Source organism: Ceratotherium simum, chromosome 13 (assembly GCF_057802395.1).
Source record: "Ceratotherium simum simum isolate JZ-2026a chromosome 13, ASM5780239v1, whole genome shotgun sequence".
NCBI classification, from domain to species: Eukaryota; Metazoa; Chordata; class Mammalia; order Perissodactyla; family Rhinocerotidae; genus Ceratotherium; species Ceratotherium simum.
In genome coordinates, this window is record NC_141912.1 from 18,165,282 (window position 1) to 18,185,625 (window position 20,344).

Consider the following 20,344-nt stretch of genomic DNA (forward strand, 5'->3'; position numbering starts at 1 on the left):
ACTAGTTAGAAAAAAACAATTTCTTGAGATTCTTTTCTGAGAAAAATACACTAACCCTTTTTTTGTTGTTTGACTTAGATTTTTATTCATATTTGGCAAAAAAAAAAGAAGGGGAACAAAAATAAAAAATTAACTCCTAAGCCATTTGCGTGGACAAACCAATGGGTTAAAGTAACCACCAACTTAGCCATTAAAGTAAAATGAACTTAGCTTCAGTCACTATAATCTCCACTACCTCAGTTTCCTCAGTTTGCTTATGTCAATAAAACTGTGCTAAGTATTATTGGGGGAAAACACATATTTATCTTATATAGTATCACTTTCTATTCAGGAGTGCCTGGATATTAATGAAAAAGCAAAATATCTGGTATCTTTGTACTATATCCACATGTCTTCACTGACAAAATTGATCCGGCAGAAAGTAACCATTTTAATATTTTAGGGGATTACCTTCAGGTTTAGATATGTCTGTATGCATGTGTGTGTATATGTATATATACATGCATATGCACAGACATATTTAGATACCTACATACATCCACATAGACCCACACAAACAAATATGTACAGAGAAAGTTATAACAAAAATGCAGTTTGATATCCTTTTTTAAAAATTTAATATTTATCACAGATCTCACAGTTGATGTTTTTGACAATCATATCCAAGCATGCAAATACCATCCAAACAAGATGTGGAATATTTCCATCACTGAGCAAAGTACCCTGGAGTCCTTTTCCAAATTCCCATTCTCCAGAGGCAACTACTTTCTAAATCCTATCACTATAGATTCGTTTTGCTTGTCCTTGGAATTCAAACGAACGGAATAATTCCGTATGTTTTCTTTTGTGTCTGGTTTCTTTCATTCAACATAATGTTTTTGAGATTATTTCATGTTGTTAAGTTTATCATAATTTTTTCCTTTTTCATTGGTATATGAATAATCCACGAATTATTTGTCCACGTTCCTGTTGATGAATATTTGTTTTGTTTTGTTTTCTGGCTATTAAGAATAAAGCTATTATCAACATCTTATAAAAGATGTTGTGTGGACATATGTTTTTAGTTTTCTTGGATAAAAACCTAGGAGTGGAATTACTGAGTTAAGGGTAAGTACATGTGTAGCTTTGTAAGAAACTGCCAAACTCTTTCCCAATATGATTAGACCACTCCTATCAGCAAAGTATTAGAGTTCCGTGTGTTCTACATCCATGCAAATATTTGGTATCACCAGTATCTCTGTCTCTGGCTCTCTTTTTGTTTGCCAATGCAAGGGATGTATAATAGTACTTCATTATAGATTTAATTTGCTTTTTCCTTCTGACTAATGATATTAAGGATATATTAATATGTTTACTGGCCTTTTGGAGAAGTGTGTGTTCAGATCTTTTAACCATTTTATATTGGGTTGTTTGCTTTTCATTGTTGTTTTGTGGGAGATTTTTTTACATATTTTGAATAAAATTCTTTTTTGATATATACGCATTACAAGTATGTTTTTCCTCCATGCTTTCATGTGTGGAGGCTTTCATTGCCATGTTTTATGGAATTTGTGATAAGAAGAATATTTTAATTTGGATGAATCTCAATTTATCAAATTGTATTTTTTTGTATCTTATCTAAGAAATCTTTGCCTATCTCAAACTCACAAAAATATTCTCCTATGTTGTCTGCTAAAAAGCTAGATGATCAAAATTTAGTTGTCTATATATGGGTGAGTCTGCTCTTGGCACCTTTTGCTACATTGATCCATTTTTCTCTCTCAACACCAATACCACACTGCCTTGATTATTGTGGCTTACTATAAGTTTTGAAATTATGTAATATTAATCTTCCAATTTTGCTGTTTTTCAAAGGTGTTTTGACTACTTAGGTACTTTGCATTCCATATGAATTTTAGAATCAACTTAATGTCAATTACTAATAAAAAAATCTCCTGGGATTTTGATAGTGTTGCACTTACACTATCAGTCAATTTAGTGAAAAGTTAAAATAGGCAGCTTAAAAATATTGAGAATTCTGATCCTTGTTCAAAGCATATCTTTCCATATATTTAGGCCCTCTTTAATTTTTCTCAGGAATGTTTTGTAGTTTTTACCATATAAATCTTGCAAATCTTAAATCAAATCTATCCTTTCATATTTTTGACACTATTGTAAACGGTATTGTTTTTCTCATTTCAATTTCCAATTGCTCACTGATTGTATATAAACACATTACTTTTGTACATTGATCTTGTATCATGCACAGTTGCTAAACTCACTTATTATTCTAAAAGCTTTGCATAGATTCCGTTGGATTTTCTACAATCATGTCATCTGTGAATAAAGAGAGTTTTACTTCTTTCTTCCTTTTTAGTTCTTTTCCTTGCCTAATTTCACAGGCTAGACCTTCCACTACAATGTTGAGTAGAAATGATGAGAGCAAGCATTTTTGTCTGTTGTCTGTTCCTGATCTTAGGGGAATGCATTCACTCTTTCACCATTAAATATCGTGTTAGTTGTACGTTTTTCTTAGATTCTCTTTATCAGTTTGAGGGGTCCCTTCTATTCCTAGTTTGCTGAGGATTTACATGAGAGATGAATGTTGGATTTTGTAAAATGCTTTTTCTGTGTCTATTGAAATGATTACAAGGTTTTCTTTTTTAGTTTATTAATATGGTGAAGTACATTCAATAACTGATTTTGCAACCTTGCATTCTTGGGATAAACTCCACTTGGTTTCAGGAGAAAGATGAGTTCATTGCATTCTCTGTTAAGCTCCACACTTATTTTGGTTAGTGGAATTTGCTCTCAGATTTGGCAAAAGTAAACTGACAGTTTTTATTTTTATTTTTGTTACCAAATTTTTTGTTTGTTTGTTTTATTTTTCCTGTATCTTAGTGGGGATTTTAGAGAAAAATCAGAGATATTGTGTTAGAGACAGGTTGTCAGGCAACATTTTAAACTAGAAGGCCATTAGAGTCCTTCATTGCCATTTAAAGACCTCATTCATGCATTTCACATTAATCTGTTAGCAACCATCTACATAACGTTTGACTATGTGACCCTACCTTCCTCAAATCTTCAGTGCTACGTAGAATTAATCACTCTTTCTAGAAGAAGAAAGGAACAGAGAAGGACTACTAAAACACTGAGAAAAAAAAAAGTTAAAAAATGGCAGTAAGTACATACTTATCAATAGCTACTTTAAACGTCAATGGACTAAATGCTCCAATTAAAAGGCATAGGGTGGCTGACTGGATTAAAAAACAAGACCCATATATATGCTGCATACAAGAGACACACTTCAGACCTAAAGACACTCACAAACTGAAAGTGAAGGGATGGAAAAAGATACTCCACGCAAATGGCAACGAAAAGAAAGCTGGGGTAGCAGTACTCGTATCAGAAAAAATACACTCTAAAACAAAAACTGTAAAAAGAGACAAAGAAGGGCATTACATAATAATCAAGGGAACAATCCAACAAGAGGATATAACACTTGTAAATATCTACGCACCCAATGTAGGTGTACCTAAATATATAAAGCAATTATTAACAGACATAAAAAGAGAAATAGAGACTAACACAATAATAGTAGGGGACTTTAACACTCCACCTACACCAACGGATAGATCATCCAAACAGAAGATCAATAAGGAAACATTGGCCTTAAACGACACACTAGAACAGATGGACCTAGAAGATATATACAGAGCATTCCATCCAAAAACCGAAGAATACACGTTCTTTTCAAATGCACATGGAACATTCTCCAGGACTGATCACATATTAGGCCACAAAACAAGTCTCCATAAATTTAAGAAGATTGAAATAATACCAAGCATCTTTTCTGACCACAACTGTATGAAACTAGAAATCAACTACAGGAAGAAAGTCAGAAAAGCCACAAATATGTGGACATTAAACAAAATGCTACTGAACAACGACTGGGTTAACGAAGAAATCAAAGAAGAAATCAAAAAATACCTGGAGACAAGTGAAAATGAAAATACGACATGCCAGAATTTATGTGATACAGCAAAAGCGGTTCTAAGAGGGAAGTTTATAGCGATACAGGCATATCTCAACAAACAAGAAAAATCTCAAATAAACAATCTAACAATGCACCTAAAGGAACTGGAAAAAGAAGAACAAACAAAGCCCCAAATCAGTAGAAGGAGGGAAATAATAAAAATCAGAGCAGAAATAAATGAAATAGAGACCAAAAAACAATAGAAAAAATTAATAAAACCAAGAGCTGGTTCTTTGAAAAGATCAACAAAATTGACAAACCTTTAGCTAGACTCACCAAGAAAAATAGAGAGAAGGCGCAAATAAGTAAAATCAGAAATGATAGAGGAGAAATTACAACAGACACCTCAGAAATACAAAAGATTATAAGAGAATACTATGAAAAGCTATATGCCAACCAATTAGACAATCTGGAAGAAATGGATAAATTCTTAGAATCATACAACCTTCCAAAACTGGATCAAGAAGAAGTAGAGAATTTGAATAGACCAATCACCAGTAAGGAGATCGAAACAGTAATCAAAAACCTCCCCAAAAATACAAGTCTAGGACCAGATGGCTTCCCTGGTGAATTCTACCAAACATTCAAAGAAGACTTAATACCTATCCTTCTCAAACTCTTCCAAAAAATTGAGGAGGGCGGGAAGCTCCCTAACTCATTCTACGAAGCTGACATTACCCTGATACCAAAACCAGACAAGGACAACACAAAAAAAGAAAATTACAGGCCAATATCACTGATGAACATCGATGCAGAAATCCTCAACAAGATACTAGCAAATCGCATACAACAATACGTTAAAAAGATTATATAGCATGATCAAGTGGGATTTATTCCAGGTATGCAGGGATGGTTTAACATTCGCAAATCAATCAACGTAATACACCACATTAATAAAATGAAGAATAAAAATCATATGATCATCTCAATAGATGCAGAGACAGCATTTGACAAGATACAGCATCCATTTATGATAAAAACTCTGAACAAAATGGGTATAGAAGGAAAGTACCTCAACATAATAAAGACCATATATGACAAACCCACAGCTAATATCATCCTCAATGGTGAAAAACTGAAAGCTATCCCTCTAAGAACAGGAACCAGACAAGGATGCCCACTGTCACCACTCCTATTTAACACAGTACTGGAAGTCCTAGCCAGAGCAATCAGACAAGAGAAAGAAATAAAAGGGATCCAAATTGGAAAAGAAGAAGTGAAACTGTCACTATTTGCAGATGACATGATTTTATATATAGAAAACCCTAAAGAATCCACCAGAAAACTTTTAGAAGTAATAAACGAATATGGTAAAGTTGCAGAATACAAAATCAACATACAAAAATCAGTTGCATTTCTATACACTAACAACGAAGTAGCAGAAAGAGAAATTAAGAATACCATCCCATTTACAATTGCAACAAAAAGAATAAAATACCTAGGAATAAACTTAACCAAAGAGGTGAAAGAGCTGTACACAGAAAACTATAAAACATTTCTGAAAGAAATTGAAGAAGACACAAAGAAATGGAAAGATATTCCGTGCTCTTGGATTGGAAGAATTAACATAGTTAAGACGTCCATACTTCCTAAAGCCGTCTATAGATTCAATGCAATTCCTATCAAAGTTCCAACAACATTTTTCAGAGAAATAGAACAAAGAATCCTAAAATTTATATGGAACAACAGAAGACCTCGACTAGCTAAAGGAATCCTGAGAAAAAAGAACAAAGCTGGAGGTATCACACTCCCTGATTTCAAAATATACTACAAAGCTATAGTAACCAAACAGCATGGTACTGGCACAAAAACAGACACACAGATCAATGGAATAGAATCGAAAGCCCAGAAATAAACCCACACATCTATGGACAGCTAATCTTTGACAAAGAAGCCAAGAACATACAATGGAGAAAAGAAAGTCTCTTCAACAAATGGTGTTGGGAAAACTGGATAGCCACACGCAAAAAAATGAAAGTAGGCCCTTACCTTACACCATACACAAAAATTAACTCCAAATGGATTAAAGACTTGAATGTAAGACCTGAAACTGTGAAACTTCTCGAAGGAAACATAAGCAGTACGCTCTTCGACTTCGGTCTTAGCAACATCTTTTCAAACACCATGTCTGACCAGGCACGAGAAACAATAGAAAAAATAAACAAATGGGACTACATGAAACTAAAAAGCTTCTGCACAGCAAAGGAAACCATCAACAAAACGAAAAGACAGCCTAACAATTGGGAGAAGATATTTGCAAACCATACATCTGTTAAGGGCTTAATCTCCAAAATATGTAAAGAACTCATGCATCTCAACAACAAAAAAACTACCAACCCAATTAAAAAATGGGCAAAGACCTGAACAGACATTTCTCCAAAGAAGATATACAGGTGGCCAACAGACACATGAAAAGATGTTCAAAATCACTAACTATCAGGGAAATGCGAATCAAAACTACAATGAGATATCACCTCAAGCCCGTCAGAATGGCTATAATTAACAAGACAGGAAACAAGATGTGTTGGAGAGGATGTGGAGAGAAGGGAACTCTCATACACTGCTGGTGGGAGTGCAAACTGGTGCAGCCACTATGGAAAATAGTATGGAGATTCCCCAAAAAATCAAGGATAGAACTACCATATGATCCAGCTATTCCACTGTTGGGTATTTATCCAAAGAACTTGAAAACACCAATGTGTAAAGATACATGCACCCCTGTGTTCATTGCAGCATTATTCACAATAGCCAAGACTTGGAAGTAACCTAAGCGCCCATCAAGGGACGAATGGATAAAGAAGAAGTGGTATATATACACAATGGAATACTACTCAGCCACAAGAAATGATGAAATCCAGCCATTTGTGACAACGTGGATGGACATTGAGGGTATAATGCAAAGTGAAATACGTCAGAGGGAGAAGGTCAAATACCGTATGATTTCCTTTATTAGGTAGTAGATAATAACAACAATAGACAAACACTTGGGGACAGAGATTGGATTGGTGGTTGCCAGAGGGGAGTGGGGGAGGGAGGAGGGTGAAAGGGATGGTTCGGTACGTGTGTGGTGATGGGTTGTGATTGGTATTTTGGTGGTGAACATGATGTGGTCTATGCAGAAATAGAAGTATAATGATGTACACCTGAAATTTTTACAATGTTATAAACCAATGTTACTGCAATAAACACAAAATTTAAAAAAAAAAATCACTTTCTGACTAAGCCAGCCTCTGATCCTTTACTATCCAACTCGCCACCACAGAAGTTTGTAGAGAAAATATTCCTTCTAAAACCATGTCACTAAAATCAGAGAAAGAGACAAGTCTTGTTTTGCAGCATTTGAGTAGATTAAAAGAGTGTATTTTCTCTTTATTTTCTTCTCATTGTTTTTACAGACGTGGAAAATATTTTAGCATCACCATAGAGACCTCTTGCCATCTTAAGGAGGTATGGAAAGAAGTAGCATGGGAGGCCCAAAATCACACTGAATTAGGGCTTTTGAAATTTAGGTTTTAATCCTGATTCTATTTCCAACAAGCTTTTTTATCCCACTGGATCTCAGTTTCTTCACCTGTAAAATCAGTGTCCCTTTCACCTCTCTTATTCTACAATGAAAGAAATACATAAGAGGCTTTCATGTAGTGAAAGCCATTGACAAGATACATTAGATTTTGCAATTATATCACATAATTCCAAACTTCTTAGTTTATATAACCCCCAACTCTGAACTCAATCCTCTTCTTAATCTGGTAGAATTTCCCTGAATTCAGAGGATCAACATTGAATTAACCTAATTTCTCTTTCATTATGATCTTATAATGCAATTCTGGTTCCCAGACTCTTTTTTTGACTTTTGGGACCAATGACTTCCTTGATTCACTTTTCTGTTCCCACATCCGGAGTCAGTTTCATGGACATTTGACCAGTGCAGTTGCCTAGTGTCCCACACTTGGTTTAATGCTCTGCTGCTGGAGTCTTGAAATTCTTAATTTTATCTTTGAACTTGTGTTTTATAAGCAAAATCCCTTGGAATAATGGAACATGTGCGTGAACAGAAGAGATATGCACAATATGCATTCTTTGCCTCTCTATTCACATATAGCGTGAATGATGTCCCACAGGCTCAGAATTCTGGTGGATCCACAATACGTGGAAGTTCAGCAAGACCGAGAGTAAATACAAAGGAAACAAGTTATATCTACAACTGAATAAGGCAGAGGTGGGGAGCACTTACAGCCCCAAGAGACCACACTTTCTGTTCAAACCAGACCTTGCTTCCAACATGCAAAAAAGGCAATGGCATTCTAAGAAACAGGAATAAGGAACCCTATTGTGTCCATTCTTACTTGTATTACTTTCTTGCGTTAGTCAAACACTTATGCAGAAAAACCATGACCCATAGAAAGAATGGGAAAGATAGGGCAATTCATAGATCTTTCTTTTTTTTCCCAATCATTCCTTACTCATCAGTAAACCAAAGGTAGAAAGTTCTGGTAGAATGTGTGCATATCAATAAGTCAAAAATAGTTGAGTTATTTTTGTGTAGTGTTTCCACTGTTCTGGTGAGAACAAAATACGTATGCATGTATGAGCTATGAAATACGCTATTTTGGCAATTTTGCATACAATTAAATTCTCTTACATTTGCATTTAAAACAGGCATTGTATAATTTTTAAAACAGCAAAATTCATGCTAATAATTTAAAATTTTTACTTTTATTCACTTAGAATATTAAACAAAGGAAAAACTCCATGATAAGTTGAAAGAGATCATACAAGAAAGGAAAAAGCTTTATATTTTAGTACTTTAATGGTACTTTTTTCCTACTTATTGATCTAGGGGCTTTGCATTAAACTTGTAAATTATGAAGCCTGCCCTAGCCACCTCTCCATGGTATTCCCCACCTCTTATTCCACTTGATCTAGAAGGAGCCCTGCTTTATCTTACCAACCTTCCAGGCACCAGAACTGCAGCCTTGTGGTCAACTCCTGCTAACTACTGGTTGACATCACTTAGAACCCAGACCTCTGACTCTTCTCTGACCATTCCAACACGCCTCTCACTTTCCCAGTTGTCTTACTTCAGCTTCTGAGATTATATGTATCATTTCCCTATATACATAGGGTCTTCTTAGTCATCAGCTCCTGGCCTTTGTCATGGTCAGCCCTCAATTACTTGGGCTCAAATGTGTATGCAGTCAGGGACACACAGCAGAAAAGGCTCATTCATTCTTCGAAGCTGGTTTCACTTATTTTATATCCTATGAAAGACAAAGTAACCAAAAACAAATTCAGATGTTGTTGGTTTCAAGTACAAGCCCAGATTCCATCTTTTCAGTAGATAGGTCATGACATCTCATCAAGTTAGTACTGAAAGAACTGTCAAACACATAATGTGTAATCCCCTTAGGTACAGAAGAGCAAATTGATACCTAGGGAGGATACACAATCTGCCTGTTATCACATAACTAATTAGTAACAGAATTGGAACTAGGATCAAGAGCTCCTAACTCCTAATATTTCATCCAGTACAGGTGAGGTTACTGATTGGGATCATGATATAAAAAATGTTCTATCCTAGGTATCTAGAAGCGGTGGGACAGAAAAATAACATTGTAATTTTAGAGCCCTTGCTTATCAGATAACCACAACCATCACTACCAGATCTGGTCATGTGTTGCTCCTTCTGCCATCCCCTCAGTCTTTGCTACCCAAATAATAGTCCAAGACTGTCAGCACCAGCATAACCTGGAGCCTGTTAGAAATGAAGACTCTCAGGCCCCACCTCCAACCTGCAGAATCAGAATCTGCATTTTAACAGGACCCCAAGGTGATCTGAATGCACTTTAAAGTTTGAGAAGCATCAAGCTCAATTGAAAATGCATTTTAAAGGCAAGGAGACAGGGAGAGAGAGAGAGAGGAGAGAGAAAGAAGAGAGGGAAAGAAAAGTGCCGCTAAAAATCTCTCATTCCATCCATGTTTAATATGAGGCTGAGGACTTAGTTCCGTTGTTTCCTTTACTTATTTTTCTTCTTTTAACCTTTTTTTTTTTTTCCCAAGGCTTTTTGTTGCTGTTGCTGTTATTATACTGAAGAGCTACATGAGACGGAAAGCTTGGCAGCCTTCCCACAATCCTCAGCATGTGGGAATAGCAAGCAACAAAGTGTTAGCCCCTGCCAACTGGTGGTTCCGTGTAAATGTCTCTGTTAACAACCAACACTGCTGCTAGCAGCCATCGGAGCAAAGCGGCAAATCTGTTCCTCTCTCCAGTGTGGAAAACACCACTGAAAAAGTCACCTCATTACTTAAGATGTATCAATCCTGAAAATTGTTGATCTAGAACATTGAGTCTCTGACATTTAGTTCATTCTTGATTAAACAGAAGAGTTTCAACCTGACTCGTATGTGTTATCTTCAAGGACGGTGTGCCATGCAGAGGATGGTAACAGTGAGACGTTTTTATGGGGGAGAAGAAAAAAATAGTTTGGGGCCAAATCCTTTCAGCTGTCTCAATACAGCCCTTCAGTAAGTCCCTGTAGCTTACTTATAATCGGAAAAGATGGATGACCCTGGAAAGATTGAGTGTCTATAAATCTCTGATAACAGTTGGAAAAATTATTATTTTTGTAAGCATCCTAATTCTGTTTTGAAAAACACTGAGGATTTTCTCCCATACCTAAGATACAAAGACCCCACCCTACCTCCACCCTGTTTAAATGCATTGTTGAGGCAAATTTCCTCCTGCATGGTCTCACACTCAAACTCCTTTCAATTTCTTCCTCCCCACAAGATGCAGTGAATCTAGCTCAGTCATTATCCACCTGGGGTGGGAGTGGAGGCAATTCTTCAGTGACAAGCTGCTTCTTTTGGTCATGACATCATGTCAGCAGGTGGCCCACCTTCAGAGATCACCAGCACCAAGAGCTGAACAATAACGCAAAAGTTCTCCCAAAAGGTTGAGTTTTCTTTGAAATCTAAGGTGAGGGGAAAAAAGAATAAGACAATACCCCAAGAAGCCGTATTATGGCTAGTTATTGTAAAGAAGCACTTTCTATTTTGAACTGAAATAAATGGGTCCCACTTTCCTCCCAGAAACGCCTTCCTTGATTTAAAGAGAATGAAAATTTGCTTTTATTACCAACTTCCTATTTATATTCAAGTAGGGTCATTTGCCTTAATTCCTTGGTTTCTTCTTCATATCACCACCTGGCCATTGTCACATATATAGAGATGACTGGCTGGAACGATCCCCAGCATCTTTCTATTTCCCAAGCATGATGAAATAAACCAGGCAGCAAGACAATATCATCTGTGCTGCCTGAACTTCCAGAAAAGTAACTCAGCTTGGCCCCAATGCTAAAGGCCCGATCCAAACCATTCATATGATGTCAGGCTTTAAAGATAACAGAGTTTTCTTATTTGGTGTTATCATAGTCTAAACTAGAATCCAATAGTGAAAAAGAAGCTTCAGTGGCTCACTTTTAGCACCATAAGTATACAAATGTGTTTCAGCTAGCACAAAGATGGCTTTGCAAGCTGAAATAATTCCCATTTTGCCAAAACAATCGGTAGAATTTCCAGAGTCAGGCTCCCCTGTCCCACATGGAAATGATATTGCAACAAGATTTACTATATCTTGACCAACATTCAGCCAAAATCTTCTAAGACAAACTCTGCTTTAAATATTGCATCCTATTATCACAACCTATCCTCTTAACTATTACTATACTGCATCCCTGTCTCCATAAACATTGAAAATGCCCTAAGTGTTTAAAGTACCTTTTGTAGTCTTCCTTTCACAATGAAAAAGGATTCAATGTCCTCTTTAAACTGTGTTCTTATTTTAGGTTCAGAAAAGTAGTCATGGTATACAGGTCACTGGAAAGATGCCTGATTGTCTTTTGTGGCATTTCCACCAGTTTAAATAAAACACAACGTATGTGCGCATCTACCTTTTATCCTCTTCTCCGGGTGTTCCAGCAACACCTAATGACACTTAAAGATACCTGTGATCTTTCCAAAAGATAATAGCTGATAATTACTGGCAAGAGGAAACACACAGATTCTTGACCTTTTTACATTCAGTGTACAGTACATTCATCTGAATGGACATCGAGTGGGAAATTACTGATAATTCTGGAACAAGGGAATTAGCTTCAAGATTTCCAAAGCTATTCCTTGCTATCTCTTCAGATCAAAATATTTAGCCAGTCCAGGGAGTTCCTCATGTCTGAATTTGTGAGCTTTACCACTGTCTATGAAGTAAGAATAACCACTTATTTGGGGGCAAGTTCCTATAGAATACTGGGAAATTTCTAGAGAATTTTTTTTAAAGTTATGTGCACTCCCCTCCTAGTAGAGGATTATTTATAATAAAAGAAGAAGATGCACAAAATGGAATCCAGGGTAGAAGAAATATCTCTGAGCCTTGGTATGATTCATGGCCAATGAGATCATTCTTACACAGAAACAAGGATAACGAAGCTTTAAGTAAACCTGACATACCTGACTACCCTATATTTTTTTAACTTTTTCTTCCCTTTCTTTTCCAGAGATTTCCTCTTGATTCTCTTACCACATTTTTAAGCCTCATATGTTAGACTCCTTTCTTCTACTCAGATATGATACCATTCCCCAGTGTTCCATTTTTTATGCTCTTCTCTTCTATTCGTTCTCCTTGGGTAATTTAATTTACTTCCATGACTAATATCTGAACTCATGATTTCCAAATATACATCATATATTCCATTCTCTTGTCTAGGCCAGACCTCCCATTCATCTCCACTCTTATGGTCTTCAGACAGTTTTTTCCTGCTATGTCTAAAACAAAACTCAAAATGCCATTATCCTTAAGCTCCTATCTTTTCCTATGTTTCCAAGCACAATTAATAGTATTTACATCTAGTCCACAAACTGAATTAGAAACTTGGGATCATTCTTCCTCCTACACTAGTCTCTAAGCTGCATGATTGCAAGGACTTTTTTTCAGTAACCCTTGCATACCCAATGAAAAGCAAAGTATCCAGCACATTGCAGGTGCTTAATAAATATTTAATCAATATATTAATAAATTCTTGACTCATTATTTTCTCTTGCTCTTATTATCCATTTGGTTACCAAATTTTGTAGTTCTATTCCAGAAGCATTGCTGGAACTCATCTTCTTTTCTCCATTTCTAGTGTCTCTGCTATGGACTTGCACTTCTCTTCCTCTTATGTCTTCTCATGGCAGTACATCCTCCACATTGCCACAAGGGTTATCTTTCCAAAACAAAAGTCTGACCATGTCATTCACTCATGGGAAAACTCCTGTCAGCCTTCCACACTCTAATATGGTCTTCAGCACAAAAGTCTAGCTTCTTACCATTTGCCATTTCTCCATGATAAACTTTACATTCTACCCAATTGGGATTGCTTTCATTCTTAAACACAATGCTCATTCTCCCATTTCCCATTGACTTGCTCATGCTCTTATCTTTGCCTGTAAGCCTTTCCACTCTCCTTGTCTCATGGCAGGGCAACTCAATATCATCTCTTTTGAGAAATTTCCTCTGATCTCCATGGATTCTTCCTGTCTTGTTCATTGCAGTTTTTTCAGCATTATCTCTAAGAATTTTCACATTATTTTTATTTCATGTCCGTTTTTCCTGCTGCATTGTGAGTTCCTTAAAGGAGGAATCATGCTAAATTTATTTTTACTGTCCCCACTGTTCAGCAAGATTGTCACACATAGCGACTGTTCAGTGTATGTTTCAAAGCAAGTTCTTGTCCAGAATATTGAGAACAGAAACTGTAAGTCTGAATTGAATAGGAAGTGGAAGCACGTTTTCACCAAAATTCTGGAAGACTTTAACATACCATAAAGAAACTAGTGATCAAAGCATCATTACTCTTAAAACCCAGGTCTGCAATGCAACAGGGCAAAGGGCTGAGAGAAGAGACAGATAGAGAGCAGTTAAGAGTTTGTTTTTATATCTGTGAGAATTATTTGGACAATTTTTAGTTTTCTGACCTTGAACCATAAACTTCCAAGAAGTCCACCTACACATGGCTCCCTGATGAGGTCAGCATGAGGCACACTCCAATGCTTGCCGTTGTTTATCTAAGCAGGAGCAAGTAACAACTGGTACAGTTTCAACCCTACAGTTAAATGAAAAATGATTTGGCACAGACTTCAAACTATGTTAACATAATTGAGCACTGAGGTGGGGTAGGCGCAAACTTTATTTCTCTCTGGAAATTATCTATCTTTTCCATATTTGCAATGAATTACAATCCTCTGAATAGGTAGTAATAAGTACTTATATATGTACAGAATATGTCATTATATACATGTCACTGTATTCCATCAGCACAATAAATTGATTAAAGATGGTTCTGTATCCAATAGAATTAAAATTAAATAGTTTTCAAAAATTGAAAGGAGTGTATTCTGCTTGAAATAGTTACTATGTCATTTGAAGCTCTTTGAACTGAGCCTATATATACAGACAATAAAGAGTTGTAGCCATATTTTCACAATTTTGACTCACATTATCATTTATATTTAGCCCTTCATGATATCCTATATCTAACCTAGCATTTGCATTTATCTCAATGTCAGCAGCTTGTATGCTTTCTTCAGAAGTACCTAGTAAAGATCTCTGTCATTTGATCTGAAGTTGATCTGAGGAAGGAGCAGTGCACTCAGTAGATGCATAGCACATTTTTTCTATTTGAATGAATGAATAACATAAAGAGGGATAGCATCTTTCATTGGGGATTTAGAGTCCAATAGTCACATGGGAGCCTGATGGCCCACTGCTAAGCCACAGTGCTCCTGCCATATTGAAGTTGGAGCGGGGAGGAGAGTCTCAGATCCCATTGGGGCCATCTCTCTCACCATTCATAGATAGGAATCTCTGCCAATGTTAATTTCTCCCCATTGTTGGCTTGGAGATATGAGGTCCTTCAATTTGAGACAGAAATTCTCATAATTGAAGAAAGACGTAGAATCTAACTGAGAAGGGAGCAATAATAGCACATTGACTTAATGTTCTAGTAAAAAGGAATTAGTAAAAAGGATCAGATCTTTCCATAAAGACTTTTTTTTTTTTGATGAATAACGTCATCAGGAAAAGTTACAGTGAGAAGGAACAAACCTAGAAAGGATGAGGAAAGAGGAATTTCCAACTTGAGGAGAGAGAATGCAGTGAAGGAAGATTTAAACAAATGAAAATAAACTTTCATCTATTTAAACCATTCTCTCATGATGAATCAAAATCAATAATAGTGATAACAATAATAATTGAGTGTTATTATATGTCAGACACTGTGCTAACCATTTTTTTTTTTGTGAGGAAGATCAGCCCTGAGCTAATGTCCATGCCAATCCTCCTCTTTTTGCTGAGGAAGACTGGCCCTGGGCTAACATCTGTGCCTATCTTCCTCCACTTTATATGGGACGCCACCACAGCATGGCTTGACAAGCGGTGACTCAGTGCGTGCCTGAGATCCGAACCCGGGCCGCCAGCAGCAGAGTGTGCACACTTAACTGCTACACCATGGGGCCGGCCCCAAGTGCTAACCATTTTTTATAGGGTTATCTGATTTAATCCTCCAAAGCATCCTGAGAGGCAGGTAGTATTATACTCATTTCACAAATAAACAAAAGTTATAGATGTTAATTAACCTGCCCAAGGTCATATAGTTTAAGAAGTGGTGCAACTGGGATGGAAACTCAAGTCTGTCTGCCTCCAGATCCCATATGCTTAAAAAGATTTGTTTATGTAGTGCTTTCACACAGAAAATTCTTTATATGTGGCCTCTCCTACACCATTCTGACTTTAAATCATAATAAGATTTAATGATAGATGTGGCAAGACTGGGCTCAGGACAGAAACTCAGTTTGGTCGTAAAGATACTAAAGAAAGTAACATTTTGCATACCTGAATTTTGATACCTGCAAATACCTTACATGCTTGTGGTCATAATGGGACACTTAATTTGAATGCAAAGGATAGGTCAACTTGGAAATTTGGTTTATGCTGTAACTCCACTGGCCAGTTGACCTCAGCGAAGGAAATCAGTGATCCTAACTCAATCAAAAGTGTCTTAAAGGGGCAGATCGAGCACATTCCCTCAGCTAGAGAAATTTTCCGGTTAGATTTTGTGTTTAATGTTATCAACCACATTAGATTGCCACTAACGAAGACCAACTAGACATTCATCGTCATCATCATCATCATCATCATCATTATACATTACTATTATTAATGAGGATCGAGCTAGACATTTATTCACTCAGGAAACAGTTACTGAGCTCTACTGTTGGCCAGGCACTGTTGTAGGTGCTGGAGCTTCAGTACCAACCATGACAAACAAGGTTATTGGTTTGGCAGAGCTTGTGGTCTAAAACAAAAGAGTGACTCATTATAAAACAAGCAAATAGAGAAAATATCCAAAGGTTAAAATGGGGTGATGTGAAGGAATGTGGACAGGTGCATTAATTTCAGTTGTATGGTCAAAGACAGCTTCTCTGGTAAGATGCTTTTCAGCTGAGGTCTCTACGAGAGAAGAAGCCAGCCACGACAAGATTAAGGGGAAAGGCTTTATAACATGTATTACTGTCTTTTCAGGTGTTTCTGATGCATTTGGTTGATTATCCTGGAAAACAAATTTCCTGTTACCCCATTATCTCCAGCCAGAACTGGTCCCAAATAAAACAAATTTTCCAGGTGATTCATATATGCATCGAGGTTTGAGAACATTTCTTAAAGGGCTGAAAAATCTCTTGCCTTCTTGCAATTGACTCATACCTTGACTTGCAATTTGATTTGTACCTTTAGTACAAGTCAAATGGAGAGATTATTAAACATTCAAAATGAATTTTTTAAAAAATCACAAAATCCCAAGTATATTCATAAAACTTAATAATAAGACAGTTGCTTAATCTGTGTAATAAACATTCAAACCACTTGTCTGTAATAAAGATATAACAAGTAGAAGGCTACTCCTTCAAACAGCCCATGGAATACAGCTGTCCATCAAAATGATCTAGAAATTTTAACGTTGCTTCTTTTATTCTCCCAAGATCATTGATTATTAAATGCACATTCACGAGTTTTGAAGAAAAAAACACTATTAATTTGGCTTCGTGGGGGACCTTATAAAATTGTGAAACAGTCAGAGAGGCTGATGAAAGGAAAAGATTAATAGCCATGTAGTGCCAAGAGGGTGACTAATGCGATTGCTTCCTCATGAAGCTGTAGCTCTCAAACTGTTGCTTCTAATTTTAACAAAACAAAGCAGATTTGAAGCTCATGCATTGACTTTTTGCCCAAGAATATTTGAAAATTCTTTTTACTGGAATTAGAAACTTTATTCCAGTAATGAGAAGAGATTTTCCTGTGCAGAATTAGATAATTATCATACTTGTGAACAAATCGGCTTTAGCACAATGAATAATACATATGGGCACAGGAGACTAAAATGTCACTACACAACACTTTTATTTAGTATGGAAGTACTAAGCAACCAGAAGTATAAAAACATAAGGAATTCATTTGTTATTGCCTTTTCTCCATATTAATAACATCATAGTAACGTGGGTTTTTCTGGTGTTTGTTATACTTTCTTAATTTGGATTCAACGTGTCTGCATTGTCTTTTTTTTCTTCCTGAACACGATAACTATCTATACTATCTAATAATGAGAATGCATTTTTCAATTAATTGTAGTATCCCCAGTGTGGCCCTCATTATGGTTTACTTTTAAATATATCAGGAATCACATCTTCACTCCACTAAAATAAGTATTTCATTTTGAATTGAAGATATATCTAGCAATGTCTTTCAGCTCTTCCTAAGAGAAGTCACCTGTCAATCTTCAACACAGACAGAAGGATTCCAGGAGAAAAATGGAGAAAACTGAAAGTAGAATTTCCCTTATAAGACTAAGAGAATAGGTAAAAGACCTGTTTGAATGAATAAAATAGGTATTTTTAAAGTCCCTGTTATCTAGAGCTGTATAACAAACCACCTTAAAATTTAAATTTATTATTATCTCTCACATTTCTATCAGTTGTTTAGGGTCTCGCAGGAAGTTGCAGTCAGACTCAGTTGGACTGGATGGCCAAATGGCTCACTCTCATGACTGGCAATTCATGCCCGCTGTTGGCTGGGAGCATAGGTAGAGCTTCTCCATGTCACTTGGGCTTCTCACATCATGGCATCCAAAAGCAACTGATCCAAGAGACCAAAAGTAGAAGTGCATTAGTTATCTATCATTGTGTAACAAATTACCACAAACTTGGTGGTATAAAATAACAACCATTTATTATCTCACAGTTTCTGTAGGTCAGAAGTCTGGACACAACCTGCTTAGCTGGGTCTTCTGCTCAGGATCTCACAATGCTGCAATCAAGGTGTCAGCCAGGACTACAGTCTCATCTGAGGCTCAAGGTCCTTTTCTAAGCTCAGTGGTTGTTGGTAGAATTCACTTCCTTGCAGCTGTACAACTGATGGCAACTTGCTTCTTCAAGGCCAACAGGGAATGTGTCTTAATTCAGGGAAGGTCTGAACCTCTTTTTGGTAAAGAACAGCTTAATTGAGATATAATTCACATCCAAACAGTTCACTCATTTAAGGTGTGTAATTCAATGGTTTTTAGTATATTCTCACAGCTGTTTATCTCTACAGCCTAATTTTAGAATATTTTTGTCCTCCCAAAAGAAGCTTTGTGCCCATTGGCAGTTGCTCTCCACTCCAATCTCATCTCCAGCCCTAGGCAACCACTAATATATTTTTGTCTATAGATTTTCCCGTTTTGGCTATATTAATGGAATCTTCCGATATGTGTGTTTTTGTGACTGGCTTCTTTAACTTAACATAATGTTTTCAAGGTTCATCCATGTTGTATCATGTATTAATACTTTATTCCTTTTTATTGCTGAATACTATTCCTTTTTATGGATATATCACATTTTATTCATCTATTCATCATTTGATGGACATTTAGGTTGCTTCTACTTTGGGGCTATTGTGAATAATGCTCATAATGCTACATGAACACTCACATAGAAGTTTTTGTGTGGATATATGTTTGAGTCTCTCTTGGTTTTATATGTAGGAGTGAAATTGCTAGGTCATATGGAAACTCCACGTTGAACAGTTTGAGGAACTGGTAAACATTTTCCAAAGTCCCTGTACCATTTTACATTCCCACTAGCAATGTGTGAGGGTTCCTATTTTTCCTTACGCTCATCAACACTTGTTATTGTCTTTTTGATTATAGCCACCCTAGAGGTGTAGTATCTCATTGTAATTTTGTATCTCACTATAGTTTTGACTGCATTTCCGGAATAAGTAATGATATTGAGCATCTTTTCACATGCCATTTATATATCTTCATTGAGAAAATATCTATTCAAAGTCTTTCCCCATTTTTTTAGTTGGGTTATTTACATTTTTACTATTGAGTTGTAAGTTTTCTTTACATATTATGAACACAAGTTCTTTAACTAGGTACGTGATTTGCAAATGTTTTTTCCCATTCTGTGGATTGACTTTTTACTTTCTTAATTATGTCCCCTGAATCACAAAATGTTTTAATTTTGATGAAGTACAATTTGTCTATTTCGTCTTTTGCCACTTGTGCCTTTGAAGTTTTATCTAAGGAATTTTTGCCTAACCTGAATCCATGAAGATTTACTCTTATATTTTCTGTTTTATACTTTCAATGCTTACATTCAGGTCTATTATCCATTTTGAGTTAATTTTTGTGTATGATGTGAAGAGGAGTCCAACTTCATTCTTTTGTATGGATATCCAGTTGTCCCAGCACCACCTGTTGGAAAAACTGAGCCCTCTTTTAAAGGGCTCACCTGATTAAGGCTGACCTAACCAAGATAACCGCCCGTTGACTAATGTAAAGTCAATTTATTAGGGACCTAAATTACATCTGCAAATCCTTTCAGCTTTGCCATGTAAGATAACATAATCACTGGAGTGGCACCCATCATTGTCACAGATTCCACCCATAATCAAGAGGAAGGCATGCACTCTAAGGGGTGAGAATTTTGGAGGACATCTTAGAATTCTACCCACCATAGGAAGCTGCCAGTGTCTTAAGGCCTGGACTTAGAAACTGACAGAGCATCATTTCCATTATATTCTATTGGTCAAACGGTCACAGAGCCCACCCAATGCAAAGGAGGAATCATAGACTCTTCCTCTTAACGAGAGAAGAGTCTAAGAACTTGTGCCTATCCTTCATTTACCACAACCTGCTGTCATAAAAAGCAGCTTTAGATAAGGTTGTTTATTAAAATATTTTACTTCTAATTTTCTTT